The sequence below is a fragment of the Panthera onca genome, chromosome A3 (genome assembly GCF_046562875.1).
Source record: "Panthera onca isolate mPanOnc1 chromosome A3, mPanOnc1 haplotype 2, whole genome shotgun sequence".
NCBI classification, from domain to species: Eukaryota; Metazoa; Chordata; class Mammalia; order Carnivora; family Felidae; genus Panthera; species Panthera onca.
Window position 1 is genome coordinate 124,255,687 of NC_138341.1, and position 23,188 is coordinate 124,278,874.

Genomic DNA, 23,188 nt, shown 5'->3' on the forward strand with positions numbered 1-23,188 from the left:
TCTAATGGGTGTGAGGGTCCCAGGCATTACGGCATGTCCCAGTCTCTTGTTTTGAGGTGAGGCGGCCATTCCACAGAATAGGAAACGGGAGCTGGCGAGGCAGGGGTGGACCTATAAACGTCCAGCTGTCCCTCTGCCTCCTTTACTAGGCGCCGCGCTATACCTTCCCTCTCCTCCAGGAGTAGAAATCAACAACCCCAACCCCCAGCTACCGTGTATTTAGAACTTGTTTTGTGCCACACCCCATTAATGTCCTGTCACTTGATTGTTCCTCCAGCAAACCTCAGATTCAGAGGAATGGCTAACTATTTCCGTTTTACAGATAGGAGCTGGAGATCCCAGAGAGGTGAAGTTGCTTACCCAGGTCACACAGCAATAAGCGGTAGAAGCGAGACAAAACCAGGCTCCCGAGGCAGCCCCCCGAGTCCCCCCCCCATCTGCCCGGCCTCCTGTGCTGGTTTGAGCTCAGGTGCAGAAACTCAGCACTGCCAGCAGAGGGAGACACGCCCTAGAAGATAAGCCCGGCTTCCCAGAGCTCTGGCCACTGGGATTCTCCCTGCGGGGAACAGCCTGGCTAAGGCTACTCTAGGATTCTGAAATGCCTGGCCTTGGGCGCCCCCTTAGTCCCAGGTTCAGGTGGGGCCTGAGGAGCATGGAGACATGTGCAGGGGAGTGTAAAACAGCTGAGGTGAGCCCATGGTTCACAGAAAAGGAAACACAATGGCTTTTAACATAGAAAAAGAGGTTTCGCTCACTCCTAATAAGTGAAATCTGTGTTAAATCCACAAGCCGGCACTTGTGATGTATTAAATTGGCCGCTGTGCAGGTGAGGGTATGGAGAAACGTGCCCTCATACATTGCTGATGGGTTTAAAACTTGGCTTATGGAAGGCGATCTGGTAATAGCTATTGAAACTGCAAATCCGCATGCATCCAAAGGGCATGGAAAATACATGAATCGAAAGACTCGTACTAGACGTGCATTATTCAATATGGCGGCCACCAGCCACACCTGGCTGCTGAGCACTTGAAGTGTGGCTGGTTCCGACTGAGATGAGCTGTAAGTATAAAATACACACCAAATTTTGTCAGTATGAAAAAAAAAAGTAAACTAATTCCTTAATGGTTTTTTTTTATATTGATGTTGTGTTGTGATGAAATGTGTTGAAATGTATTTTTGATAGATGGAGTTAAATCATTTTTCAAGTTATACTTGTTCTTTTTTATTTTTAAAACATGGCTGCCAGAAAAATTTTAAATTACATAGATGGTTTGCATTGGTGGCTCATATTTTTTTCGTAGCAAAATACACATAACATCAAATTCATTATCGAGGCCATTTCTAACTGTACAGCTTAGTGGCACCAAGAATGATCACATTGCTGTAAACACGTGACCACCAGCCACATCCGGAACTTTTTCATCTTCCTGTATAGAAACTCTGTCCCATTAAACAACAGCTCCCCATCCCCTCTTCCCAGGCCCTGGAAACTACCATTCTAGTCCCTGCCTCTCAAAATTTGACTGCTCTAGTCTCTCCTTCATATAAGGGAATCCTACAGTATTTGTTCTTTTGAGTCTGGCTCATTTCACCTAGCATAACGTCTTCACGGCTCACACGGTGTCCAAGTGTCCTTCCTTTTTAAGGCTGAGCAACAGTCCATTGTGTTTACGTACACATCTATTCATCAGCCGATGGACATTTGGATTGTTTCTACATTTCGGCTGTTGTCAATGCCGCAATGAACGTTTATGTACAAATATCTGTTCGAGTCCCTGCTCTCAGTTCTTGAGTATACCCTGTAGATTTTACTGGACAGCACTATACTAGAAATTTCCATAGCAGCACTATTTGAAATGCCTCCAGACTGGGAGCTGCCCAAATGCCCATCAGCATCGGAGCGGCGAAATAGATTTTGGTATATTCACACGGAACAGCACAGTAATAATGAATGAACAGGCGCACGCAGTGTGGATGGAGCTCACGCACAAAGCAACACATGTGCTGTGAGTCCACTTGCACAAAGTTCAAAAGAGGCAAAGCTAACCTGTGATGTTAGCAGTCAGGGTGATGGCTCCTCTTTGGGGGCTGTGAAGGGGCTTCTGAGGGGCTGGCAGTGTCCTGTTGATCTGGCACTGGCTTCAGGAGTCTGATTACTTTGTGAAAATTCACCAGCTAAACTCTCAGTTTTGTGTATATGTCAGGCTTCTGTAAGAAGTTCTAGAAAAAAAAAATGCATATACCCTTTGATCCAGTGATCCTAGTTTTAGGAATTAAACTACAGACATATTTTTCACATGTGTGGAATAAAGCAAGTACAAGGTTCTCCACTGCACTTTCTCATCATAGCAAAAAACTGGAACATCTCAGCTCACACCCACTAGGATGGCTATTATCAAACAAAACAAAACAAAAACAAAAATAGAAGCTCCTGGCTATCTCAGCCAGTAGAGCGTGCAACTCTTGATCTCAGGGTTGTGAGTTCAAGCCCCATGTTGGGTGTAGAGATGACTTTAAAAAATAAATAGAATCTAAAAAAAAAAAAAATATGAAAATAAGAAGTGTTGGCAAGGATGTGGAGACTGTGCACTGTTGGTGGGAATAGAAAACAGTGTATCTACTGTGGAAAACTGTATGGCAATTCTCAAAAAATTCTCTAAAAATAGAATTACCATATATCATTCAGCAATCCCATGTTTAGGTGAATACCCAAAAGATTTGAAAGTAGGGTCTTGAGGGGCACCTGGGTGGCTCAGTCGGTTGAACATTAGGCTTTGGCTCAGGTCATGATCTCACGGTTCATGGGTTCGAGCCCCACGTCGGGCTCCACGCTGGTGGTGTGGAGCTTGCTTGGGATTCTCTCTCTCTCTCTCTCTCTCTCTCTCTCTCTCTCTCTCTGCCCCTCCTCCACTCATGCTTTCTCTCTCTCTCTCAAAATAAATAAGTTTTTAAAAAATGTTTTTAAAAATGGCTAAAATTGCAAATTTGATATTATGCATATTTAACCATTTTAAAATTTTTAAAAAGGAGGTGTCTATAAGGTGAGAAAAATACTCAAGATACTGTGAGTAATAAAAGTCAAGGGGGAGAACAGAGTGTAAGGAATGTTTCCATTCCTTAAGGTATCAAACTGTTTAAGATATCAAACTGTTAAACAGAAGACACAGAGATAGGATAGAAGTGACTTTCCAGACCAGATTACCATGCACAAAGGACTAACAAAGAAAGTGGGCAAGGACCCGTCTTCGCCCCTCATGACTTAGAGAAAGTTAAGGCAGGGGCGGGGGGGGGGGGGGGGGGGAGGGGGAGGCTTGGTGAGGTGCTGTGCAGGAAGGGGGTGGAGCTCAGGCCTGAGGGACCCCCGCCTGAGACAGCCAAACAGAGGCGGCACCTCCATATGTTGGACTAGAGACTAGGAGAGTTTCTGGACCAGTTGGGGGCTGAGGTAGGGGGAGGGGGGTCTGTCATCTTGGGTCCTATCCCAAGAAGCTGGAGATGGGTGTGGGATTCCTAGGGCTGAGCAAGGAGTGGCAGGGGACTTGGCGCATCCACCAAGGTCAAGGGTAAGAGGAGCCCGCAGCAATGGCCAAATTCATGAAGCCCACAACAGTGTCCCATGATGGAAACATGGGACAGCTTAAAATGTCTGCTGGCTAGAAATAAGTCAGTCAGAGAAAGACAAATATCATATGATTTCACTCATATGTGGAATTTCAGAAACAAAACAGATGAACATAAGGGAAGGGAAGCAAAAATAAGATAAAGACAGAGAGGGAGACAAGCCATAAGAGACTCAAATAGAGAACAAACTGAGCGCTGCTGGCCGGGTGTTGGCTGGGGGGGGATGGGCTAAATGGGGGACGGCCATTAAGGAGGACACTTGTTGGGATGAGCACTGGGTGTTATATGTAAGTGACGAATCACTAAATTCTATTCCTGAAATCACTATCATACTATATTTTAACTAACTTGGATTTAAATTAAAAAATAATGATAAGACAAAACAAAACAAAACGTCTGCTGGTTAGAACACTGGACGCCAGCCAGGATGGCGGCAGCTCAATTAAGACCCTTCCTCTCCCCTTACCACCTCCACCCAGCCCCACAAGCAGGGGAGAGGAGGAGGGATGGAGAAGGCCCCCACCCCACCTTCCCCACTGTGGGAAAGAAGCCGGGGAGACGGTCTAAACCCAAATCAAATTGGGAATTTCCCTGAGTATCCTGACTGGATACAGTTTGAGTGGAGACCATGTTTGGGACTGAAAGTGACGGCAGAATTGTCTCTATCTAAAAGCTGCTGACAACATGACTCCATTCCATGTGCCCTCCCATTCTCCAGGGCCCTGGCAGAGGAAGGGGGGGGGGAGGGAGGGAGAGAGGGAGAGAGGGAGGGAGGGAGAGAGGGAGGGAGGGAGGGAGAGAGGGAGGGAGGGAGGGAGAGAGGGAGGGAGGGAGAGAGAGAGGGAGGGAGAGATAAGGAGGGAGAGAGGGAGAGAGATAAGGAGGGAGAGAGGGAGAGAGATAAGGAGGGAGAGAGGGAGAGAGATAAGGAGGGAGAGAGGGAGAGAGATAAGGAGGGAGAGAGGGAGAGAGATAAGGAGGGAGAGAGATAAGGAGGGAGAGAGGGAGAGAGATAAGGAGGGAGAGAGGGAGAGAGATAAGGAGGGAGAGAGGGAGAGAGATAAGGAGGGAGAGAGGGAGAGAGATAAGGAGGGAGAGAGATAAGGAGGGAGAGAGATAAGGAGGGAGAGATATAAGGAGGGAGAGAGATAAGGAGGGAGAGAGATAAGGAGGGAGGGAGGGAGAGAGAAGCTGCAGGGTCTCTTAAGGGCCTGCCCAGAACTAGCACGAGGTTGCTTCTACCACATTCTATTGACCAAAGCAACACTCAAGGCCAACCCATCTTTGAGAGAAATAAAATCTACTTTTTGAATGGAGGAGCTAGGTCAAAGTCACATTACAAAGGGGCGTAGGAACAGTGAGGGATGGAGAATTGGGCCCACTTTCCTAACCAGTCTCTCAAAAAGACCTTGCTTCCCTTGCAAGGGAAGCTGGGAAATGTAGGCCAGCTGCAAGTCCAGAAAGAAGAAGCAGGTCACCGGTTCTGCCGTACCCGCCCCCTCCTCTGCTGGTGCATTTCTAGGCACCTGCCTACCGTGCTCAGCCCAGCAGGGTGGCTTAGCGAGAGCCTCTATTCTCAGATATGGAGGTCCTGACTTCCCATTTGTGCGACCACACACTTCTGCTCTCAGGAGCTCCGTTTTCTCATCTGGAAAATAGGGATATAACAATAATAATTGCCTCCCATTGACATGAGGATGATGAAAGCGCTCTTCAATTCATGAAAGCCTCAGACTTTGCAAAGAACCGGCTGACACTGTGCTTTCAAAAGTGTTAGGTAACTAGAGGACACATGAAATCAAGATATGTGTGCAGACCTGGGGAGATGTGTTAACAGTGGGGGTGGGGGGAGCAATCAGAGGAGCTGTGGCAGGAGAGGTTCCTGCAGCCAAACTTTGACAGGTGATGAGCAAAATCGGAATAGACCCAGGAGACAGGGAAAAGCACGGTAGGGAGAAAGAATAGCACATGCAAAGGTGTGGAGGCTGGAACACACGTGGCATGTTGAAAGGTCCCATGCCTCACTATTTAAAGCAGAAATTCCCCAAGGGTGGGATGCTGGCTGGGCTAGGGGCTGACGCACACTAACATGCTTGTTCCTTGGCAGGGCAGGTTCTAAAAAGGGGGGGGGGGTGAAGAATGAGAAATTGAAAACAGATCATTGGGGAGAAAAGTATTTCAGGCTCGAGACAACTGTCTTTGCAGCCTCTGGCTCCCATCCCACCCATTCCCTGGCCCTGACGCAAGGCTGGCTGGAAGAAGGTGTTTCTCCTGGGATTGTTCAAGCTGAGGGCCTCGTCGGCAGGAGGCTAAAGCCTACCCCATTCCTGTCTGGGTGCCAAACTCTACACCAGGCTTAAATGGACCCACAGCCTGACTGCATACCTGAAGCCATGTGAAATGCTCCCTTGATTCTCCCCTCAAGATACGTTCTGTTATTGTCCCCATTTCCCAGATGAGTAAACTGAGGCTTAGAGAAGTTAACTGGCTTACCCACAGCCACATACCCAGCCAAGGGTGAATCTGACCGATTCCATTGCCTTATCCTGGGCCTGGGGTGCAGGTAGAGTAGGGAGATGTTTAAAACAGCAAGGAAGAGCATCCATGGGGTACAGGATTTAGTGTGTGAGGTGGTACAGTGCAGGGAGCAAGTGTTTGACTCAGAAGTCAGATTTTGGGGGCTGTTTGTTACAGCAGTATGACTTAGCCTATCCTGACTGATACAAGTCATGAGAAACAAAGTTACACGTCCTTTAAAAGGTTACAGCTTACTGTCTTCCTCTCAGAAGCAGCAATTAAAAAAAAAATAGCAACTAATTTTAAACTTTGACAAAGTACATGTAACATAAAATTTGCCACCTTAACATTTGAAAATGTACAGCTCTGTGGCATTAAGCCCATTCACATGGTTATGCTGCCATCACCACCATCTATCCCCAGAGCTCTTGTCGTCCTATGAGGTTCAAACTCTATTTTGAATCTGTTTCCATCAAACATGAACTTCTCCTTCCCCTTCCCCGGCCCCAGGCCACCACGCTTGTACTTTGTCTCTATGCACCTGATTACTCCAGGTACCTGAACGTCCTCATGGTTCATCCATGTTGTAGCCTGGGTCAAAACGTCCTTCCTTATCAAGGCTGAGTAATATTCCGTTGCATGTACATTTGTCATTCATTCACTCAACCATCCCCCATGGACACCTGGGTTACTTCCACCTTTTGACTGTTGGGAATAATGTTATGCATAGGGGAGCACAAAAATCCAGAGCCGCATTATAAAGCAAAGTTGTCGGGGGAGATACATGCACTGACCAAGACGCCAGGAGACTCCAGGCCTCTGGATCCACCACTAACTTGCCGTGTCGCTTTGGGCACATGGCTTTCTGCATCCGATTCAAACTCTCCTCGCTTCGCTGCCTACCTCACGGTAGCGTGCGGAGACCCGGTGGGACCGTGCCGTATGAACGCTCCCTGCAAAGAGAAGCCACGAGAGACTGTTATTGCTGTTACTTAGTGGGCTGAGGGTGATGATTTCCCAAAGGCATGAGTCACTAATGGTGGAATTCTAGGCATCAGGAGACACAGTTCTGGGCAACAGAGACCAGATTCCACACAGAGCAGTGACCCTGACCCTGAGCCTGCTAGGGAGCCACACCCTCTCTCCTTGGCCACTGTCTGTTGTGAAGAAGCAGTCAGTGAATGTCATATCACATGGTCCTTAGGGTGGAGCCTGCAGCTCTTATTGCCTCACATGATTGTTAAGGAGGCCCAGAAAGGGTGATACACTTGCCTGGAGCCACACAGCCAGAGAGCAGTGGAAGCCAGACTAGAACTCAAAGCTCCAGACTCCCAGCCCTGCACCACCCTGCCTACCATGCAACTCTAGGAAGAGGGTCTAGGGACTGAGCTCTGGAAGAGCAGTTGGGGCAGGGAGAGAATGGGGGCCCAAGTGGCCTCACAGGGAAGGGGGAACTTTCTTCTTTGGTATCATGGAGATTGACCTAAGAACCTCTCAACTTACAGCCCTCTCCGTACTTTCCAAAATCCTGAGAGCACTCGTGATAACAATACTTGCTACTATTAATTGAACCCTTCCTAAGTCCCAGGCTTAGAGCTGAGTACCTCATGTGCTGGTCTCCTTCATCCCTCCAGTGAGCTAGGAACCAGTGTTATACCATCCAAAAGCCCCCAAACCTGAATTCAATGGCATTTTCCAGGTCATAAAATGCGAAAAGCCCAGAGCTGGCTTTGAACCCAGGGCAGCGTGCCTGTGGTATCTGTGTACTGAAGCGCAATGATTTACTGCTTCGGCTGAATTCTGTAACAGTTGTGAGGTCAGGGGTGGGGGTGGGGGAGGGCTGACTTCACCCATTGCTCAAGCGGGAAAACTGAGGCTTGGAGCAGATTAGTGGCATGTGGACAAGAGGAGGAGTCAGGGCTGGGTCAGGGCAGGCTTCTGTCCAGCACATCTGCTCCGGGGAGGACAAAGCTCTTCTAGGAGTGCTGCGGCCCCTGTCAGACCTAAGCAGGATGGGGAGGGGGTAGCGATGGAACCTATGTGGGCCCCCTCAACCCAGTAATAACGACAGCCAGCACTTAAGGAGCGCTAACCAGGCTCACAGTCTTCAGCTTGACACCCCCTCTGGATTATTTCATTTCGTCTCCACCCACGTTGAAGGAACTCACCTTCCTCTCCTCCCTTTGTAGATGGGAACGTTCAGGTTCAGGGAGGTGAGCTCACTTGTCCAGCTGGCCAGGCTAGAAGGTTGTGGAACTGATATGCGAAAGTCTGGCCTTTTACCCACCCTGCAAGATCCCCTCCCCAAGGAGAGGAGAGAGCAGCAGCCCGAGTAAGCCCTGCACAGCCCGCCAGGGCTGAGGCTCGGGAGATTCCATTTGCCAAGGGTCCCCAGGTACGCTGTTCTCAGAAACCATATTCCTCAAGCGGAGCTATCATGCATGGTGATTCAACAGCCCCCCTTCCCCACCGATTCTCCGCCGTGCACAGGATAGAGGATCCACGGGGTGTGGGGCCCGAGGGCTGAGCCAACAGAGGAGCTAGTGACAGCAGGTCGGCCCAGGCAAATTTGGCTACCTACAGAAGCCTTCCCCTCCCTGTATGTGCCGCTCTCAGCACTGGCCGGGGAGGAAGGCAGCGTCTCCCAGGCCCCATCCTTTCGGGGTCCTTGATCCAGCTCAGATCCAGAAACGACTGCCCATTCTCTTTCCTGCCTCCGGCCTTCTCTCTAGAGCCTTGCCTTTGCTCTGGGATAGGGGTGGACAATGTGTTCAAGAAGTCTCTTCTCCAGCCCCAGGGGCTAAGCCATTCAAGAGTCGCCAGTCCCCGTGGCTCATTTTCAGGGATGGGCTTGTGTATCAGCTGGGTTAAGTCATGCTAGCCGCTGTAACAAATACCTCCAAGATTTCAGTGGCTTTCCACCATGTTTGGTTCTTTCTCACATGCCCGTATGGGAAGTCTTAACAGAAACATTTTGATCTGTACAGCCATTTAGGGACAGAGACCCTCCCTTCCTAGCTTGTGATTTGGCCTTCCTCGTCCTTATTCAGCAGGCAGATGGGGAAAGACGGCAAGGATCATAGGCCAGACCTGAAAACGATGCATTTATTTCTGCTCATATCCCATTGGCCAGACTCGGTCACATGGCCACACCTAACTGCACAGGGGGCTGGGAACTGTAGCCTGGCCGTGCACCTAGAAAGATGGCTATCAGTGAGCCCTAGTGGACTTCCATGGGACTATGACCCCGTTCTCACGGAGGAGACACAAAGTCTGCCAGGGGGTTCTGAGGAGGGCTTGCCTCGATTATAAGAAGCCGTGTAGGGAGACGTTCCTCTCTTCTTCCCTTTAGGTGGTTGCATGAGGATATGATGTCTGAAACTTTGGCAGCCATGTTGAGACAATGAGGAGCCATGCCTGAGCCCTAAAGCCAACACGTGGAAGACGCTGGCGCTGATGTACAGGTCCCGGATGACATCACTGAGCCTCTGAACTAACCACTCCTGGAACGACCCAGCCTGCAGGGTGCTTGACCACAGAGGTCTCTACTGTGGAAGTCAGGAGCATCAGGGTATTCTACTATTTGCAGTCAAACCTCCTGACACTCAGGAGTGAATGCTGGAAACAGCCGGCCCATCGCACAGGCTGTTGTGCTTATTTTAGGGGAAAGGGTGGGGAAGGTGCAGCAGTTTGAACACAAAATGAGCAACTACTTATGTGCCAGGACCCTGACATATGTAGGGTCTATGTGGGGATAAACTGCCCGGATTCAAATCTTGGCTCCATCACCTCAGCAGCCCGTGACCTTGGGTAAGTCACTGAACCTCTCTGCCACAGTTACTCCATTCCTAACATTGGGGTGCTTCTAAATATTCCACCTACTCGGTAGAGGATTAAATGTCTAGTTCATGTAACCAGTCTAGCACATTATCAGTAAACGTGAGCTTAAAAATCCTGACCAGACCCTGAGGGGTATGAGGAATATTAACCCCATTTAAGAGATGGGTAATCTGAAGTTCAAGGAAGTGAAGTCTAAGAGCATACAAATAAGGAGAGACAGAACCTGGATTTGAACCCAGGTCGAGTTGAGCACCTACAATGTGCCAGGCATTGTGGCAGGTGTTTAATTACATTAGCCCATCGGATTTGCACAGCAGCCCTGCATAGGAGGTGGTGCTGTTATTACTTATTATTTTTCCCATCACAGAGGTAATGAAAGTTGCCTACAAGTAGGGTCAGGATGTCAGCATTTGAACCTAGGCCTGGGTCCAAGCCCTTATTCTCTCTACCATTTATCAACCTCCCTCACAGGGACCCACAGACTATGATAGTAGACCCTCAGGCATCGGAGGAATAAGACACTTGGCCCCCACGGCTGTTCAGGGTCTCCTGAACTCATTCCCCAAAGCTGGCTGCCAGTTCAGCCTATCTCCAAGGTTGTCCCAGTGATGGCTATACCCTTGCTCTGCCAGGAAAACCAGGACCTGAAGCAGAAAATCCTGAGAGAGGCAATGCTTGGCTCACTTTATAAAGCAGAACTTTAGGAGCTGACCCGTAACGGAGTAGGCTGCCTTGGGGTGAGCTCCTTGGTCCTGGGAGAATACAAGGAAAGATTGGTGGTCAGTCTCCTCCTGTGAAGGTTTTAGAGGCAGTTCCTGCATGGAAAGATACTGATTCAAAGACCTTCCAGTTTTGAAAATCTGTGATTGTGAGACTCCCAGATTCTGATCTAAGACCACACAATACTCAGAATCTAGGGATCTAAGATTGTGTGCCTTTGCCCCCCTGCGTTTTCTGTCCCCACTTCAGGCTGTTGGACTGTGACTCAGGGAAGGGATATTCCAGTGAAAGCAGAGAATAACAACTTTTTAGGTTTCAAAAGCCCCCGTTCCTCCCCAAAAGACCATTCCTAAAGGGACTTGGGGCATAGTGAGTACATCATGAGTCAGAGAAGGGCAGGCTTCCCTGCTTTCTCCAACCTTTGGGATGGTGGCTGTTCCATCCATCTGGGTCCTGGAGCGAGGGGACATGAAGCCGGCGGCCAGGGGCCTGAGTGCAAACAAAACCTCGAGAAACAAGGTTTTGGGGGTGGTTGTTACTGCACTGTGACCTGGCTGACCCTGACCGATGCACATTCCTTCCCCTCCCCCTTCGCCTCCTCCCAAATAAGAGAGCTGGGAAGGGAGCCAGAGAAAAAGCTACGAGTGAACATTTTTTTAATTTCTTGGGTCAACGTGACCCCAGACGGTTCTGAGGAATCCAAAAGTAGAGCGAGGAAGGTATCAAAAGATGAAACGATCACGTGGCCTGTGTAAGCCAAGGGGGCCTGAGACACCCTCACACTGAGACACAACCACAGGGAAAATGCACACACACGTGTGTGTGTGTGTGTGAGAGAGAAGAGCTGGGGAAGAAAACAAACTGATCAAGATTGATTTTCTGCCCACTTGTGAAGTGGGATGTCCTAACAAACATTCAGGATAGATTAATTTCCTGCTCGTCTGAATTAACTGAGATTTGTACCTGCTACCCATACTCCTAAAATTTCATAATCCCCAGAGTCTTGGATTCTGGGCTTTTACCATGACTCCTTCCCCAGGTGGGAGGTTGTAGGTACATGGACATGACAGCAGCCAGAAGACCTGAGATCTGCTCTCAAACGTCACCCTCCCAGGGATGCCTCCTCCGGCTCGAAAACGGAACTCTCTCTGCCACCTGGGCATTCCCCATGCTGCTTCCTTTTTCTCCAAAGCACTAGCATCAACTGACACACTGTATATTTTACTTATTCGTTTATTGTCTATTTCCTCCACTTGACTGTAAGTTTCAAAAGGGCAGAGAGATTCCTTCCTTCCTTCTGTTCTTTTTTCTATCTCCTTTCTTTTTTTCTTTCTCTCCTCCTTCCTATGTGTCTATAAAATACTTCAAACCTACAGAAAAGCATAGAAAACATATAATGAACACTCATTTGCTATTTGCCCATCCCCTAGGTTTAACAACTGTTAAAATTTTACTCTATTTGCCTCATTTTTGTTTTGGTACCAGCGTTTCCTAAGTAAACACTATTCATCATGATACTTCCTTTTTAAAAGCTTGAAACCAGAGGGTTTTGTCTCTTGTATTCATTGCTTTATGATTTACTGCCTGGAAGTTGGTAGGCCTTCAGTAAATAGCTGTTGAATCCTCATGCAAGGAGGTATTATCTCCATTTTTGGAAGAGGAAACAGGCACAGAGAAGTCAAATAACTTGTCCAAGGCCACACAGCTAGGAGGCGGTGAAAGGGGAACGAGAGTTCAGGCAGGCTGAGGCTAGAACCCAGGCATTTCCTGCACTAGAGTCCTCTAGGAGACTTCTTCAACTGGGATGTTCCTTCATCTTCTCTGCCCACCTGTCCCATCCCACCACCATCCAAGAGGAGACCAGGGCAGGGAGACGGTTCACAGGCTAGCCAGAAGCAGGCCATGCCCTATCTGGGCACCTGGGTGGTCTCTATAAAAGCTGGGGCCCTCTCTCTTGCCCAGGGGTGGAGACAGAACACTCCTTTCCAGTTGAGTGACCTTTGGGGTTTGTTATGAGTAGAGATTCCTTCTGGGGAACGTGATGGCTGATGCTGGAAGGCCGAGTCCCCAGACTTAACCCACAGGAATGTGGGGAGGAATCTCCAGGCCTCTGCCCTGCAGGCCAGCTCTCTGGGCCGCCTTGGGCCAGCCAGAGGAGGGCGGTTCTAGGCAGCTGTCCCGGTTGCTGGGCCTTCTGGGGAGGCGGATTGGGACCTTTTATTCCTGGACTGGGAGGCAGCTCCATAAAAAGAGGTCCAGGTTTCAAAACCGAAGAATCCTGAGGTCTGCATCTTCCTAGCCATGTGATGCTGGACAGGTGCCCAGGCTGGCAAAGCCTCGGTTTGCACATCTATCAAATGGGGAGAATTATCGTCCCAACTCACAGCAGATCTGGGACTAGGACGGGGCAGGCCAGGTGCCCAAGACACAACATTTAAGGAGGCGCTGGCTCTCAGGCAGGAGAGAGTACGTACCCCTTAAATTATGTACCCGTCACCTCACTGCTAACCCTGGTCCCCGCCCTTCTTCCCAGGGTTGTTGTAGGCAAGAAATGAGATATTTTGTGCAGGGCACATTAACACAGTGCCTGGCACATGCCTCACTCTTTGGGAAAGGCTGTTGTTGTTATTCTTACCGACTGCTTTTCAGAAGTAGGCCGGGCCCTTGCCCAGCCACGGTCCCATTTCCGGTCTCTCTCAGTGGCCTGCGTCTCTTCCACCTGGGTAGACTGCGCCGTTTTCATGATTTATCCCCTTCTCGCAGGATTTGACCCCTACAAATTTCATGACTTTCCTTGGCCTATGGCTCCTGCTCCACGTTGACGGCACACGAACAGGGATTGCCCATATTGACCGTGGGCTTTGGGTGTGCCGGGCACTGTGCTAAGCACGTAGCTGCCACCTCCCATCTAATCCTTACCGTGACCCTGTGAGGCAGGAACTATGATGTGCCCATTTTGCAAATGAGGAAACTGAGACACTGAAACAGTAAGTGACTTGTCCTATGATGGGAGGGCCAGAGCTCAGGGCAGGCCAAGGTGGTCTGACCCCACAGCCTGCATGATGGAGCCCAGACATGGCTCCTTCTGCCTTTCACCGGCCTGTGCCCCACAAGGTGCAGACACAGGACTCAAGGCAGGGGCCCCAATGCCAATTGGAGGAGACTGACCTCCCTGAGCTAAATCAGGTGCCAGGCACCTGGGGACAGGGGGATGGCTCAGATGCCCTGTGGGCATTTCCAGGCCACAGCGGGTGGTTTCTGAGTTCTTCCCAGACCAGACAGCTTTCTGCTTTCAGGCTCTGGTGGTAATGACATTGAGCTCTTATTTGTGGAGCATTCACCCTGAACAAGCCCCATGCTCCGTGCCCCACATTCAAAACCCCAAGCAATCCTCACAGTGTTCCTCTCGTTCATGATTGTCTATGTTATGAATGAGGGAGACCTCAAGGCACCCAGCGGGGGGCACGGCCCAAGTATAGGACAGGTCCAACGTCTGAACTCCCATTTGTCTGAATGCCAGGTGGGCTGGGGGTGAAGACGGAGCTGCTGAGGGCCTTGTGGGCACCTCGCCACCCCCACCCCGCCCGTCTCTGCTACCTTCTGTGTCTCCTCCTGCTGCTGGCAGCCACTGTGGTCAAAATGGGATCCACCCCCAAAGTAGGTCACTGAGGGGACTGGGGCTGAGGAAGAAGGCACGTTTCTGGGCTCCAAGGACTCCAAGCCTGGCCACTCCATGACCACGCCCTGTGCCCCAAAGGCACACATACATTGCTTTGGATGAACTGGAATCTGGGGCAGGTAAATTTCGATCTGGGGGAGATAGCTCAGCGCCAGGAGCCACACTGGGGTTTGTCATTTGTACAAATTGGTCCGGTCTCATACAAACACTGCTCGGGACTGTTCAGGGCTTCTGTACCCCACAGGACAGTCTAAGCCTTTTCTTGGCATTCAAGGCTGTTTGCAGACGTCCCTCAGTCTTGCCACCTGTCACTCTCATCACTCATGCACCTCAGCCCTGCAGGCCGCAGCCCTTGCTATTCCACAAACAGGTCGTGCTGCTGAGACTAGGACGGTGGCCTGGCTCTCTGTCTTTGCCTTTCCACAGGCGAGGCTCTCTGCCTAGAGGGTCTTCCCTCCCTCAAGATCCTTCTGGATCTTCTCAAGCCGGGCTGGGCGCAACTCTGAACTCCCAGGGTTGCTGGCAAAAAACCTACATGGACAATGGGTAGCTTAGTGGTTAAAAATGCAGGCTTTGAACTGAGGCATGGGTTCAGTCCTGGCTTCGCCACTCACCAGCTGGGAGACGTCGGGCCGGCCTCTCTGAGCCTCGGTTTGCTTCTCTGAACACAGAAAGAATGACACGACCGACTCCATGCTGGGGAATCAGAAGGATGTCATGCACTTGAAGCATTGCGCTCAGTGCCCATGGCCTCTCTGCGTTCAGAAAGCATCGGGTGTTCCTCTTCTGGCCCCGCCCCCAGGTTTAAACCCCGAGTTGCTGGCAGTCTCCTTGCTGGGTGCTGGGATAGAGCAGTGACTGGGATCGTGTGGCCCCTGCTCCCACAGAGACACTGGAGAGCCACATGTTCACCAATTCATTTCCATTGTGACTACAGTAATTAGGTACATCACAGCCCGACCTCCTAACCCCCCAAACCCTCACCTTGACCTTGAAGCTCCCTGGGGCAGGAACCAAATCTGATTTATCTGCATAACCTCAGCTCCTCAGTCATGGTGTGGATGCCCCGCAAATATTTCAGTTGAAAAGATTTCCATAGCAAACAGGGCACTGAGTATGTGAGAGCAACTCTGTGGTACATTTTACACGAATGAGATCATTTCATTATATCAATGTCTCCTTGTAGTGGGTACTATTATCATCACCCTCATTTTACAGACGGGGAAACCAAGGCACAGAAAAATTGAGCAAACTATCCAGAGTTATACAGCCAGTGAGGGGCGATGTCAGGATTTGAACCCAGGCAGCCTAGCTCCAGAATCCACTGGCTACTTGCTTCTTGCGAGTTGATGCCATTTTCCAGGGTGTCCAGAAAGGGCCTGGTCCCCTGACCCAGCTCAGGAAGCTGGACCAGGGGGCCCAGAGCCGGCCTGAAGACCTCACCCATCTCTACCACCCCCTGTTCTCTGGGGGGTGGGGGGTGGGTCCTCCGCTCTCCACTCCCCAGGTGGGCCATGAGGAAAACAAGGCTTCAGCTGCAGCTTTGATGTCCTCTGCCAAGCTGGCACTTGGAGGCCTGGGGGGCCTCAGGGGATCCCAGCCCGGCAGCTGGGCCGGCCTCAGGGCCAGGGTTTCCGTAAACACCCCCAGTGAGCCAGCCCCATGTGGCCAGTCCGTGGGCTGCTGCTGGCCTCGAAGGCCGAGGTTTGGCTGACCCTGTGAGGCTTCCTGTAGCACAACCACTTCCAGCCCCTCTGCCTGGCTGGGCTTCCAGTAATGAAGTGTTTTCTGTGGGGCAGGCTGGATGGGGCACTGGGGGCCTCTCTGTCCCACGCGCTGCACTGGGCTCCTGGAAGCCGGTCTGGGTGCCCCTTGCTGCAGCCCGGATGGCCCATCTGGTGTCTGAGGGTGAAATCACCTCTACGGAGGCAGGTCTTGGGTTCCTGAGAGTGGGGGCTATGCCCAGAGGGAGGGTGTGGCTGGTCCTTTTGGAAGGGCTGCGGGGTGAGAGAAACTGCCAGGCAGCTTGGAGACGGAAGGGCAAGTCTCAGCTGTGGCCACGGCCTCCTGGCCGCCCGGAGCAAGCAGCTGCGAGGGGCTGTGGGGCAGGGGGCAGAGACTGAGGGGGCACAAGTCACAAGGAGCGTGCCATCTCCTGAATGCCGCTATGCCCAGCCCTTTAATTCTCATGACAGCTCTGCTTGGAAACTGAGGCCCAGAGAGGTGAAGTGACTCACCCAAGGTCACGCAGTGAGTGACAGAGCCAGGACGTGATCGGGTCTCTCCCTGCCCCCTGAATCGCTTCTATCTTATTGTCTGAATCCCAGACAGTAGGAGCTGGGAGATGCTTCCAGGCCATCTTTTAAGAGGAAGTAAATCACAGTGGTCAGGACTTGGGGACTGCTGGTGGGTGGGAGAGGGCCCGGAGCCCCAGCTGAGGGCCCCCTCCCTCTGCTTCATCCCAAACCATCTTCCCTGGGCCGGTTTTAAAAATGTTAGTTTTGTGTGGGAGTTTGTTCTGAACAGGGGTCTGCTGTCTTGAGAAGGGGGTTCTGAGGCAACTAGGAGTCAGGAGTGGGGCTCCCCTCCCCCTACCTGGGGACCCTGGGGCCCAAACTGACGCCTGGCTGGTGACTCACTCCCTTCTTAGCACATCCTCCTGTCCCATGACTGAGAGCCCTGTGGGGGCGGCCCCCAACCAGGGTCCCCCTAACAAATGCCCTCCCCACCCCCAACACACATAAGGACTGGGAACAATTAACTCATGGCTCAGGCCAGGCCAGATGTTCACGTGGGTATTGGGTTTGCTAACCACATGCGACTCAAGGGCTCCCTCAGAGCTGGAAGTCTCCCAAGAGGCCACAGAGGGCCACCTTGTCATGTCACAGCAGGGGAACTAAGGCCCAGAGAGGGCAGGTGACTGCCCTACGGCCACTTAGGGGTAGAGAGGAGGAAGGAGGCTGGCATCCTGATGCCTGATCCAGAGCTTTTCTGCATCTCCAGACAGTCCCTGGATTTCCCAAGGCAATCCCTCTTCCCAGCCCCAGCCACAAACGTCCCCCACCAACCGACACAGGGCCCTCCATGACCATGACCCACAATGTCCCCCCGAACTGACACAGGGCCCTCCATGACCAGGCCTCTCCAGCTGCATTTCGGCCTGCCCCTCACTTAGCCCTCCAGGATTTATCCAGGCTCAGCCACTCACAGCTCCTGCCCTCGTGCTACTCCCAGGCCTTTGTTCTCTCCCAGCCTCTATTTTAATGGACTTTTTGCCTAGACAACTCCTACTCTTGCCTCAAGACTCGGCTCAGATGTCACCTCCTCCAGTAAGACTTCCAAAGCCACCTCTCCCACCTCCCAGACTGGGCTGGGTCCTCTTCTCTCATTGCCTTCCCAGTTACTGTGCTTTAATCACCTCTGCTCGTCTCTCTCTTCCCCTATAATCTGTGAGCTCACTGGACAGAGACCTTATTTAAACATTTTTTTAATGATTATTTATTTTTGAGAGACAGAGTGTGAGCGGGGGAGGGGCAGAGAGAGAGAGAAAGAGAAAGACACAGAATCTGAAGAGGTTCCAGGCTCTGTGCTGTCAGCACAGAGCCCAACGTGGGGCTCAAAGTCACAAGCCGTGAGATCATAACCTGAGCCGAAGTCGGAGGCTTAGCCGACTGAGCCACCCAGGCACCCCTTAATTAAAGTTTTCCTTTTAAGTTTATTTATTTTGACAAAGAACAGAGAACATGAGTGGGGGAGGGGCAGAGAGCAAGAGGGAGAGAGAGAATCCCAAAGCAGGCTTTGCCTGCTGTCAGCACACAGCCTAATGTGGGGCTCAAACTCACAAACCGTGAGATCACGATCTGAGCCGAAGTCAAGAGCTGACACTTCACTGACTGAGCCACCCAGGCGCCCCTTGAGACCTTATTTTAATTCTTTATGTACTCATAGGGCATGGCCCACTACATTCAGTGCTTGTTGAATGAATGCATGGGTGGATGGATATACAGATGGATGGATGAATGGATGGATATACAGATGAACAGCTGGACTGAAGGACAAATGGATGGATGGATTAGGTATGGATATGAACATGTAATGCCACCTGTAGAGACTCAGTGAGAGGTAAGTCCCTGGAGACCAAATGTCCTGAAGGATGGAGGGGCTCTTTGATGGGGAGGGAATAACCTATTATCTGCGTCCTCCAAGAGATGTCTAGCAAAGAGCAAATCCACCTGTCCTGGCACCCAGTCCCTCGTGAACAACGACTGGTTCCAACTCAACGTGGTCTCCTGAACTCTGACTAGTCAGACATCAGTGAGTCTACAGGAACCACCTCTGCCTCCCGACATTCTAGAACTCTATACTCCTGAGGTCCCTCCCTCCATGCTTCCCTCTGGATCAGACCTGACACTCATGCTTCCAGACACAGAAACAGATTCCTAGAGCCAAGAGGCCCTAGAAAATATGGAGTTTGCCCCAGTCCCATTTAACAAATGAGGAAACTAAGGCCAAGCAAGGGCAAGGAATTTTCCCAAGAATGTCTAGCCATAGAGCTGGCATTAGAGCTTGGGTCCCCCAATTCACTCATGCTTGCAACAAATATGTAAGCAGCACCTAACATGTGCCAGGTTCAGTGCCTTCTCCCTGGCAGACTAAGTCTGTAAATAAACCCTCATGCCAATTTCCAAAGCCCTTTCCATGTCCCATCATGACTTCCTCCCAGCTCCCCAGCAGGCTTATCAATGCTTCACCAGCTGCACCCTTGGCACAGCCCCGGGTGCCAACCCCCTCACCCAGCAAGTGAGGACCAGTTCACTGCCAGGCCTCCCAGTTCACACTGCTGCATGAGGCCGTGTGCAGAGGCGGTCACGTGCGTGGGCTGAGAGCTCCGCATTCCAGCCCCTTTGGACCCTGTGCGTCCCTGCACACAGAACCTTGCCAGCTCAGACTGAAGCCAAGTGTTAAACTGTTCAAGCCCCACAGCTGTCCTAAGGGGTGGGAGAAGGAGCTCATCATGGCACCTGGGATCTCAGGCCAGGAGCACACCTCTGAACTCCGGCCCAGACCGGGGAGTGTGTGGAAGGAGAGGCCGGGAGAGGTGCCTGGGGGCTGGGTATTTGCAGATCAGCTGAACCGGCAGGAGGCAGAAATTCCATTGGCACACAAATCACCTGTGGGTCTCATTAAAATGCAGGTTGATTCTGGGCGGGGCTTGGGATTCCTCCTTTCAAACAAGCACCAAGCATCGGGGCGCTGCTGACCTCGGAGCACACACGTGGGGAGGGAAGGGCCAGACAATCAGGCCCAAGATGGAGAAGACCTACCTGACTCCATTGGACTCTTCGTGAGCAAAGATAAACCTTTGCTCAAACCTTTGGTCAAAGATGACCTTCGTTGGGTCAAGCCACTGAGCTTTGGGGATTTGTGACCTCAGCATAGCCTAATGTCCCCGAGTGATACATTAGGATAGGGGACTGTCCTATGTAGTCAGGCCACCAATATTTACTGAGTTGCTGCCATAAACTCATTTTGTGCCCCAGGGGCCTCCCTCTTCAAGAGGCGCTCACTCTCTGGTGACGCAGTGCAAGGCGGGCACCTGAGAGGGAGAATCCCTTAAAGTTTGCTCCCTTGGGGCATCTAGGAGCACCCCTTAGTGCACCCTAATCCCAGCACTGTGAGTCATGGGGGAGCCGGATTTGAAGCCAGGACCTTTTGACTTACGAGGCTATGTTTCCTTCCGGTAACGCAAAGGGGAGACTGGCTCATTCTGGGATCTTATCTAGGGGGCTGGCTACAGCAGCAGCCAAGAGACTCATGGGTTCCCTGGACTGTCCCATCCCTCCAGCACCAAACTCAGCGGTTTGGAGCCCAGCCCACTCGCACCCGGTCAGCAAAGTGGCAGTTCCCGCCGCAGGCTTTCAACACTCTGAACTGCGTGTGGAAGGCTGGTCTCTGACACTTTCATCACCAAATGCCCCCATGCCAGCCTGCGTGCTTCCAGAACTGGCCAGGCCCCAGGGCCTCCCCTCCCTGTCCACATGCTGCCATCCTCAGTTATTAGAACAAGTTCCAAGCAAACAGCCACACTCTGACTCAGAGGGGCCCGCCGGGGGAGGGGTGGGTGGCAGGATTTCCACTCATCTCTTGTCGCCTACCTGGCTGGCGCTGGCCCATGCCTTCTTCACTCCCCCAGGACCCCACGGCGGCCTCACCTCCCCACTGCCTGTGGAGGCTCCCCCTCCGATGTTGCCATGAGCAGCTCCTCCCCACACGCAAATCCTCCTGTCTTCCTTCTTGCCTCAGGGAGAGAAGTGGTTCCACGCCGCTCCTCCCAGGAAAAACTAATCAATGCTGATAGAGGTCAGAATAGCGAGTACTTGGAAGGGGCATGAGGAACCTTCTGGGAATGTATCTTGCTCTGGGTGGTGGTTACAGGGGCGTGCACACATGCAAAGAGTTGTCGAGATGTACACTTCACACTAGCACGTTGCCCCTCGATCTAAAAAACATATGCCACAGAGAGCTCTAGGAGCCGTAGCCAAAATAAAGAACACAAACCACAACGGAAGGTTCTGGAGTCAGACGGACCAGTAATTGAAAACCTGGCTCTAGTGTCTAGCTGTGTAACCTTAGAGAAGTTACTTATCCTCTCTGAACCTCACCTTTCTTACTGAGGCATACATTGTGAGGATTAGAAACACTACTTTTTATAAAAAAAAAAAAAAAATACTTAGCACCCAGCTGGCTCCCTCTGAGGGCCCTTTTCTTTCATTGTTGTTAGAACCAGTGGTCTCAGCAAAGACAGGGCATGGGAGTGGTCTTCCCTGGGTGCAGGCAATAAGAAGGGCACATCGTCTGAGAGAATTTAAAGGTAAAATTGATGAGGGGCACCTGGGTGGCTCAGGTGGTTGTGTTCAACTCGTGATTTCGGCTCAGATCCCGATCTCATGGTTCGTGAGATCAAGCCCCAAATCGGACTCTGTGCTGACAGGGCAGAGCCTGCCTGGGATTCTCTCTCTTCCTCTCTCTGCCCCTCCCCACACTTGGATGCTCTCTCTCTCTCTCAAAATAAATAAAATAAACATTTAAAAAAGATAAAATTGATGAGAAGTCAGTATATAAATATAAATCACATCAATCATAAATTCATGATAAAGTACTTTGTCCTGAAAATATCTTTTTTTTTGGTCCAAGTTCTAAACAATTGATGCCGTAGCTGTTGAATTTTAATAATGCGTATGTAAGCTTCGAATTAGCACATTTTAATTTCTTATCCTTTAAAAAACCTACGTGGAAGTGAACTTGGAGAAGTCTAGGAAGACAGTTGCCCAGTGCACATGAGCCCAGGAGCACACGTTCACCGAGAGCAGAAGTGCCTGACAGTTTGGAATCTTGCGCAGCACCTGTCTCTAACCCTGGGGGGTGACAGTTCTGCACCCCGACAGTAGATGAAAAGCATCAGTGGATGCTGAGTGACAGTGAAGACGGAGATAGAGGTCTTTCAATTCTCTCATTCTATGTGACTCCTTGGAATTTGGGTCTGTGCTAAAAAATTTTTTTTTTTTTAATTTTTTTTTTCAACGTTTTTTATTTATTTTTGGGACAGAGAGACACAGAGCATGAATGGGGGAGGGGCAGAGAGAGAGGGAGACACAGATCGGAAACAGGCTCCAGGCTCCGAGCCATCAGCCCAGAGCCTGACGCGGGGCTCGAACTCACGGACCGCGAGATCGTGACCTGGCTGAAGTCGGACGCTTAACCGACTGCGCCACCCAGGCGCCCCTGTGCTAAAAATTTAAAACGGTGAGGGGTGCCTGGGTTGTTCAGTCGGTTAAGCATCTGACTTCAGCTCATGTCATGATCTCAGGGTCCATGAGTTTGAGCCCTGCGCCGGGCTCTGTGCTGACAGCTCAGAACCTGGAGCCTGCTTCAGGTTCTGTCTCCCTCTCTCTCTACTCCTCCCCTGCCCACATTCTGTCTGTCTGTCGCTCTCTCTCTCTCTCAAAAATAAACATTAAAACTGTGACACAGTGTGAGCTGTGGAGGGTGGTGTTTTTGTTTGGTAAGTGCAAACCTTAGGTCATACCTGAAAAGTATTTGTTTCATTTTATGATTATTATGGAAAATAATTCTGTCGTGCGAAGGAGGGGGTGCTCAGCAAGGATCCGCTCCGTGTGTAGAGTCCCCTAGGCATGCCTCTGACTGAAAAAGAAGCATTTATAAACAAAGACCGCATCCCCTTCCCTGCAGGCCAAGGGACCCCCTGCCCTCGTCCTCCAGCCAGAACCCACAGAGACGAGCTGGGGTCGTGCATTTCAACCTTTATCTCCCCTCCCCATCGCCTCCTTCCCCAGGACCGCAGCTGGGAGGGCATTTCCCCCTAGGAAATCCACTCAGTCTGACCCCTATATCAGCTCACTCTTCTTCCTCACCAACCGCCCATTCTGGAACCCAGCGCCTTCACTTCAAGTTTTGGGGTACTGGTGGAGATTATGGGGGCCAAAGCCCTCCCCAACCCCCCCTTGACACCACCGGTGATTATCTTTGCCAAATGCCACAACCCAAGCACTTGCCCACGTCCGGCAGCCCCGGTGGCTGGATTTTTGGAGATGCCCCCAGACACCGGTGGTATGAATTTGGTGTCCTGCTCCCCATGTAGAACACCCCTCCCCACCTCCACCAGCTCCGGCCACACCTTTGGCTCCCAGAGTAGGCATGTTATCATGCTCACTCCTGCTGTGTTTGCCTCTGCCTGCAACATTCTCCTCACACCTTCTTTTCCTGTGGTTCTCTGTGAAGGCGCCTCCCCCA

The 23,188-nt window shown here is 51.2% G+C and overlaps 1 long non-coding RNA gene across 1 annotated transcript; it reads right to left on the minus strand.

Annotated features, from left to right (window-relative positions):
* Positions 1–612: 612 nt before the first annotated feature.
* On the minus strand, positions 613–20,932 carry LOC144615874 (uncharacterized). Its single transcript, XR_013554514.2, has 3 exons — positions 20,533–20,932; positions 6,933–7,091; positions 613–2,220 (listed from the first exon to the last, which is right to left on the minus strand). It is a non-coding gene; the product is annotated as an uncharacterized LOC144615874 (long non-coding RNA).
* Between the last annotated feature and the right edge of the window lie 2,256 nt (positions 20,933–23,188).